Source organism: Euprymna scolopes, chromosome 2 (genome assembly GCF_053919585.1).
Source record: "Euprymna scolopes isolate OS-2025 chromosome 2, ASM5391958v1, whole genome shotgun sequence".
NCBI classification, from domain to species: domain Eukaryota; kingdom Metazoa; phylum Mollusca; class Cephalopoda; order Sepiida; family Sepiolidae; genus Euprymna; species Euprymna scolopes.
In genome coordinates, this window is record NC_136483.1 from 34,929,174 (window position 1) to 34,936,984 (window position 7,811).

Genomic DNA, 7,811 nt, shown 5'->3' on the forward strand with positions numbered 1-7,811 from the left:
AACTTTATTTATTTACATATTATAAACAAAACCTAACTTATTTTATAATTATAAACGAAACTTTATTTATATTAATGTCATAAATTAAACCCTATTTTATTTTAGTGTTTTAATTGAAACCTTACTTATTTTAAAATAATGGACGAAAGTTCATTTATTTTAATATCAGACTAAATAAAACTGATTTTAATATTATGAACACAGCATAATTTATTTTAATATTGTAAACAAAATTTAACTTTTTTTAATATTATAAATAATATTCAACTAATTTAAATATTATAAACAAAACTAAACTTATTTTTATATTATAAACAAAACTTTACTTATATCATAAATTAAACCCTATTTTATTTGAATGTCAAAAATAAACCTTACTTATTTAAACATCATTAACAAAACTAATTATTTTTAATATCAGACAAAACCTATTTTTTATATTATAAAACCTAATCTAACATATTTTAATATATAAACAAAACTTATTTTAATATTATAAACAAAATTTAACTTATTTCAACATTATAAACAAAACTTAAATTTACTTTAACATGATAAACAAAACTTAATTTATGTAAATATTATGAAAAAAACTTAACTTATTTTATATCATATGCAAAACTTAACTTATTTTAATCATATAAACAAAACTTAACTAATATTTTTATATCATAAACAATACTTAACATTTTTAATATCACAAACAAAACAGGACAAAACTTAATTTATTTTAATATTATAAACAAAGCTTAATTTATTTTAATATTATTATGAAAGCTAATTTTTTATATAAATAAAATTTATTTTAATATTATAAATTTTATATTTAATTTAATATCATACACAAAACTTTACTTATATTAATGTCATAAATTAAACCCTATTTTATTTAAATGTTTTAAATAAAACCATACTTGTTTGAACATCATTAACAAAATCTAATTAATTTTAATATCAGACAAAACCTAACTTACTTTAATATTATAAACTGAACTTAACTATTGTAATATTATAAACCAAACTTATTTAGATATTACTAGCAGTTCCACCCGGCTTTGCTCAGGCCCTATGTACTGTTCATAAGTTTATGTGCATATGTATATATTAAAAAGTGTGAATATGTAAAGTAATGCCTTTTGTATAATAGTCTTCCTTAACTACCAAAGAAAAAAGACAGACAGACATTTTCACTTTTATAGATAGATAGATAGATAGATTGGATGCAATATATAGTAACGAATTAAAAAATATTTAACAAAAAAAAGATTCATGCACCATCACCGATATTCGAAGCCTTAACGTTCAGCTCACCGAGATTCGAAACCTGAAACGTTCAGCTTAGGATTTATTTTGCCTCTGCTGTCAATGACTGAGTTATGAAAACATGTTTACTGCAAGGCTCAAAATTAAAACATGAACCAATAGCTACTACATTACGCATTTGTAATGCAGGAGTTTGACCTTCACCTGGAAAATTTCTTCTTTTTTTTTTAATTTTCACACTTTTGCACCGATTTTTCTGGATGGATTCAAATACCTTATATATGAAGACCAAAAACTCTAGGAGGAGTTTAGTAGGCAAAATTTGTTAAACAAAAATATATACGTATACATAAATATATATGGAAACAATTTTGTGTTTACTATAAACTTTTTACGCAAATATTATGCAAGTATAAATTATGTAGACTATCTGCATGAATATAATTACGCGTAATAGTTAACTAAAGATGATTATCCCATTAGAAAATCGAAGCAACTAATAGGGAATTAACTAAAATGAATGTTTAAAAGAATATCCAAATTAACTAGATCTTTCGCTAGTGAATGCAATTCCACAACCCATACATAAGAAAATTGTATTTTCTTTTTAAATAAATAGAAAAGAGGGTTTTTAATATGAATATCAATACATGCAAAAGAGAAACAAATTTATAGTAGTATAGATAGATATACCAGTATTTCAGCCCGGCGTTGCTCGGGTGTTTGGAGGTGTATGTTGAGCAAAAAAAAAAAAGCGGTCAATTTTTTTAAACTTTGACCCCTATTATGACTCCTTAACATTTATTCTTTTGGGCTCAAATCAAGTTATTAAGTTAGATACATGTCCAAGGAACCTATATCTAAAATTTCAAGTGTTTAGACCCAAAATTGTCGGAGGAGTTTGGTAGAGTTCTCAAAGGTCAAATCATTGAACTTTGACCCCTTAATCAACAAATTTCTGGCCAAAAACCGATCACAAAGATTTTCCCAAATCTCCATACCCTGTATATCAAATTTCAAGTCTGTAGACTTAAAATTGACAGAGTTATTGCGTAGGTTTAGTTCATAATCTATAAATCTATAAAAGTGAAATTGTCTGTGTGTGTACATTTCCCTACCAAATTACTCTGTCAATTACCAGTCTACAGACTCGAGATTTGACATAAGGTGTATTGAGATTTGGGAAAATCTTTTTAATCGATTTTCGGCCAATCAAGAGGTCAAAGTTCAATGATTTGACCTTTGAAAACTCTACCAAACTCCTCTGCCAATTTGAACATTATAAACAAAATTTAATATATTTGAATATTTAAATAAAACCTAAATAATACAAACACATTATTTATTGCAATTTTTGTTATCGCATATTAGCCGGGGGGGAGGGGTCATCTTTGCTCGGGCATAAAATATGCTTAAATATAATATTTTAATTTGTCTATATTTCGTATATATTATTATAGAGTTGTGATTTCAAAAGTTAAAAAAAAATGTGTTTAGGGGCCATTAGCTGGAATCGAAACTGAAACTGTAACATTCAAAGCTGCTGATATTACTACTGTACCAACATGACATGCATATGAAATGATTAAAAATGAAAATTAAACTAAGAAGAATGTACAAAATGTTTAACAAAGTTTTCAATTTTGAGCCATTTTTAACCCCTTAAAAACAATTTTAACCGGCTAAAGACCTATAAAAGAATGAACCATAAAAAATCCAATCATTTGAGACCCTTAGTGCCACTCTACAACTTTTAGTTTCAGAGGAGATATAGTTTGAAAATATGGAGACAGACAGACCAACAGACAGAATTACAGACATATGGCTGTTTATATATTAAATTTTAATGTTTTGACAAGTTTTTTTAATTATTTAAAAAATATATCTTATTTATTTAAACAAAATATACAGATTATGCAATTTGTAATGTCATTAACTCACAAATTTCATTTGAGTTTATGGTTATGTTTGTTTTTATTTGTTTTGTGTTAAAAGTTTTTTTCTAATAAAAGTTGAAATGTACAGAAGTGATTATTTTGTATTCCTTCCTCATTCATTAGTTTCATTCTAAATTTTGTAATAAATATAAAAAGCTTATTATGCCTTAACAATTGATATTTTTGTTGCTTCGAATGTACATAACATAATGTAAACAGAATTGTATGTGTGTATATATATATATATATATATATATATATATATATATATATATATATATAATTTCTCACATCTAAAATCCTACTAAATTTTTAAATCATAACATACTGAACGCTGCCCTATTGTACAAGAACTTGGACAGACCAACAGTAATCTGAGTCCCAGAATAAACAATTGTTTTATCTCCTCTCAATCACACAAAAAAGATTCCTTAACACAGTCCATACAGATATTTATTCCATAATAAATGCGTTCAATCTCAATTATGCATTTGTTTCTTAACTTAATAAAATCTCGATACACCAATGTTTTTACAGAAACACTTTCTTCAGTTAAAGTCTCTGAGTTTATAAATGAAATAAATGAAAAAAAAAAAAAATTTCTCCAAAAATTAGGATCTTTGGTACAAATGGCTGACCACTCAGTCAGCATTAATGTTCCAAAGTTCAGATTGCTTGTTATACTAGCTATCATTGGGTTCAGCTTGGAACATACTTTATTTATTTCTATTATTATTACTCATTATATGTTCTCACACACGTCATCATCAGGGATTACTCACTGATAATAACCAGTGGTGTTCCCTGGAATCCGGGTAACAACAAATCTCCCCAGATTTCAGTCCTTTCCAGTTTTTTTTTTTTTTTTGATAATCTTTGCAAATGTATTTGCATTATCAAAACAGCCACTGGCAGAAACCATTAGTCTTCACTGGAATTTGAGTGGTAATAAGCCTCCTCAATTTTCCAGTCCTCTTTGCACTTATCCAATGGAAGTCTGGTTAGTGCGATCTCTCCTCAGTTCCATTATTATCATTATTGTTGTTTGTTATCATTATTTCAAACTGTTTTTTTTATTATTTAAAGATCTTTCATTTTCTAAAAATGTAGGTGACAACTGATGCATTCCAAGATTTTTTTTGTTTTCAATAATTTGCATTTTATTGGATTTAAAATAATTCCTTCATTTCAAACATATTACACTTTATTTTAAAAATGAAAGAAAAACCAAAATTAACGGTTGTTTTTTTTTTTTTTGTTTTGTTTGTTTGTTTTTTTTGCTGTTTTCTTTTCTCTGTATCAATCATTATGTATTTAATAAAAATGTTTCTCTTTTTCTGTTTGTTTTGTTTTTATTTTTATTTTTGAATTTTTTAAGATCTTTTTTTTTGGGGGGGGGGGCTTTTTTGATATCGTCAAGATCCTAAAGTTTCCCCAAAAAACTGTTATTCAAAGTTTTACTTTGTTAGTTAAAAGGATAATAAAGATTTAGTTAAAAAATATAATAAATGATTTCAAATATATTAGTTGCAGTCTAGAATTTGAAGTAGAAAGTTGATGTCAGTGTTTTATCATAAATGATCATGTCTATATTTCTCAGATAAGGCTCAATTTGCACCTGATTAGGATGAACCATTTAGAAATGAAGAAAAATTATAGAGTTCTAAATAAAATTATGTTATGTATTGATTACCTTTCTTGATTTCAGTACCAAAAATGTTTGAAGAAGATGATAAATATGAAAATTCTATGATATCTCTATAAGATTATCATGTGAAAAGACTATAAAACAAACTACTATCAATCCAGCATAAAGTTTTAGCTTCTGATACCAAGTGTTCAATTATAAAAGATTGCCTTATATCTAAAGTTTTGTTCTATGTTTTGGCAACCTTCACTCGGGTCCAGTTGAGTGTTACTCACTCTTTCTGGAGGAGTTTACAGCTTGCTGGATGATCTTCTTTTGATGCCAGAAGAGCCTCATTTTTGTTGTCTTTGAAGGATTTATTCCACCAATGCAAGCGGAAGGATGCTGGTGTTGTTCGTCCAAGACTTGTGACAGTCACAAAGCTCTTGCAGGATGGTAATCGCTGTGGCACCTCTTGGTGTCCAAAGAGAGGATGATTGTTGTTTCTCTACTTGCCATGCTCTTCCTTCACTATTGTCTCTCAATAGATCTGTGGTGGAGCAATTCAAGACATCCTGTAGACATATGGCAGGTTAGTTAATTTCAGGTTGCTTGTAATTGCTCTACATGTCTCATTGAGTTTGACGTCGACCTTTGCAGAATAAGGAAAATGAGCTCATGCCTAAGTTCAAAAATTAAACTTCTAACTTCAATTGACGTTGAAAGTCTCTTTACAACGTTAACGAAACTATAGAAATAATAATTAACAATATATATAATAATCCCAATCTCCCCGCACTTAAAATCAACCAGAACACACTAAGAAAATTATTACTCTCCTGTACCACTGAGGTCCCTTTCTATGGCCCTAATGGTCAATGGAGTTTCAATGACTTTAACTTTAGGCCTGTTGTTTTCCAAATTTTAAATGACCAACCTAAGAACTAAAATCTTTAATATCATACCTAAATTATCCATCTACATTAGGCACGTCAATCACAGTTCTTTCAAAAGAAAATTTATAGGAACTAACAAAAATCAAAACTGCACTTAAAAATAATTTGGTACTAAATTTCACGCATGAAATAACTATAAATACCACTATTCCCTTCTTTGATATAGAAATTAAAGCCAACACCTATAGATTTATTACCTACCCATACAAAAAAAAAACTACCAGTAAAGAATCATGTCTTTTCAATTGCAAAAGTGGATGTGACACTAAAGTGGCCGTAGTGAAAAATCTTATCTACCAAGCCTAACGTAATTCATCCACTAACAAAATATTTTATAAGGCACTCTCTTACATAAAACAAACCCTCATTAATAACAACTTCCCAAATTATATTGTCAATCAAAACATTAAACACACTCTAGCTACGATTACAAAAACCACTCATAATAACGATAATAATAACAATATTAACATATTCTACTGTAACCAGATGCATACTAATTATAAAATCGACGAAAAAATAAGAAGAAATATCATACATAAACACATTTCAACCATTGAAAAAACTCTAAACTTAGACTCATTATTTATCACAAAAAATTTAAAACAAGTCAATTACTGTTGTGTCATGGAACAACAGTGAAAATAAGAACAATCAAGTCGAGGTTCGGTTAAGGAACAAGTGTATTAACTATAATGTACAAAGATAGGAAAGTGTGTATATCTGCTGGGCACTCGGCTAGCTGTTGAAGTGCAGTCGCATCTCTCTCACGATGTTGAAATTACTAGCGCTATTTATAGTGCTAATCGGTGTAAATTCCTCTGTTCAAGAAAGGCCCGTATAACACCCCCCCTCCCTTTGAAAATGTCCCGTCTGGGATTAATAACATTTTTGTTTTGGGTTCACCCTAATCAATTCTGTTGATTTCTGTTTTCTGTTTGATCTTCTGTTCTCCAGAACTGTCTCTGGTATGAGCACTTGAAAAGTATCAAACACTGTGTCCATGATGTCCTTCTTGGGCGATCTGGTCACCTCACTGTTCGAGTATTTTTTCCGAATTTGGTTAGCGTGACGTTTGTGCACGAAGTCTGGTCCCTTAATCATGTAGACCATGTTGCCTATTTGTTTCTCAACAATGCCGGACTCCCAGAAAGTCTTATTATTTTTGTGAATCTTGTAGAAGACTCTTTCGTCAACTTTATACCGTTTTTTGTTATCGACTTTTTGAGATTTGACCTATCTTGGTTTGGTAACAACTTGCGAAAAATCGATCTAACCTTGCGTCCGAACATAACCTCAGCAGGTGTCTTCGACATTTCGATGTTTGCATTCAAAGTGACTCTGTAGACTTGTAAAAACTGTTGGATTGACTTATCCGTCGGTGACCCACTAGCTTTTTTCAGAGCTCTCTTGAATGTGTCAACGAATTTCTCTGCTTTTCCATTACTTCTTGGGTGGTATGGCAGGATGGTTATATGCTCGATTAGATGATCCTCGCAAAAATGTTTAAATTCGGTAGACGTAAATTGCATTCCATTGTCTGTAACAATGCAGTCTACTACTCCAAACCTAGTGAATAGTTCATACAGGAAGTTAATAGTTACCTCGGATGTGGGATTCTTACATTTTAATACTTCCGGCCACTTAGATAGGCTGTCTACAACAATGAGATAGTAGAACCCATCTAGCAGTCCTGCAAAATCTAAATGAATCCTAGATCAAGGTCAGTCGGGTTTTGCTCACGATCCGAATTGAGTCGGAGGAGCTTTCATAGCTAATGCACATCCTCTATACTCCCTGATTTTTCCTTCTATATCCTGTGATACATTTATTAAAATGTATAATAAATTATTTTATTGATTTTTAGCCGAGAGAAGATATTTTCAGTATATTTTATTCACTGTATCATTTTCGCGCCGAGGATTCAATTCACGTCTGCTCGGTCAAATTTTGTAAACAAAACAGAAGGAAAAAAAAGCGGGAGGAGGAGGCCTGCGAACAGGAGGAGAAGGGAGAGACAGATACTGT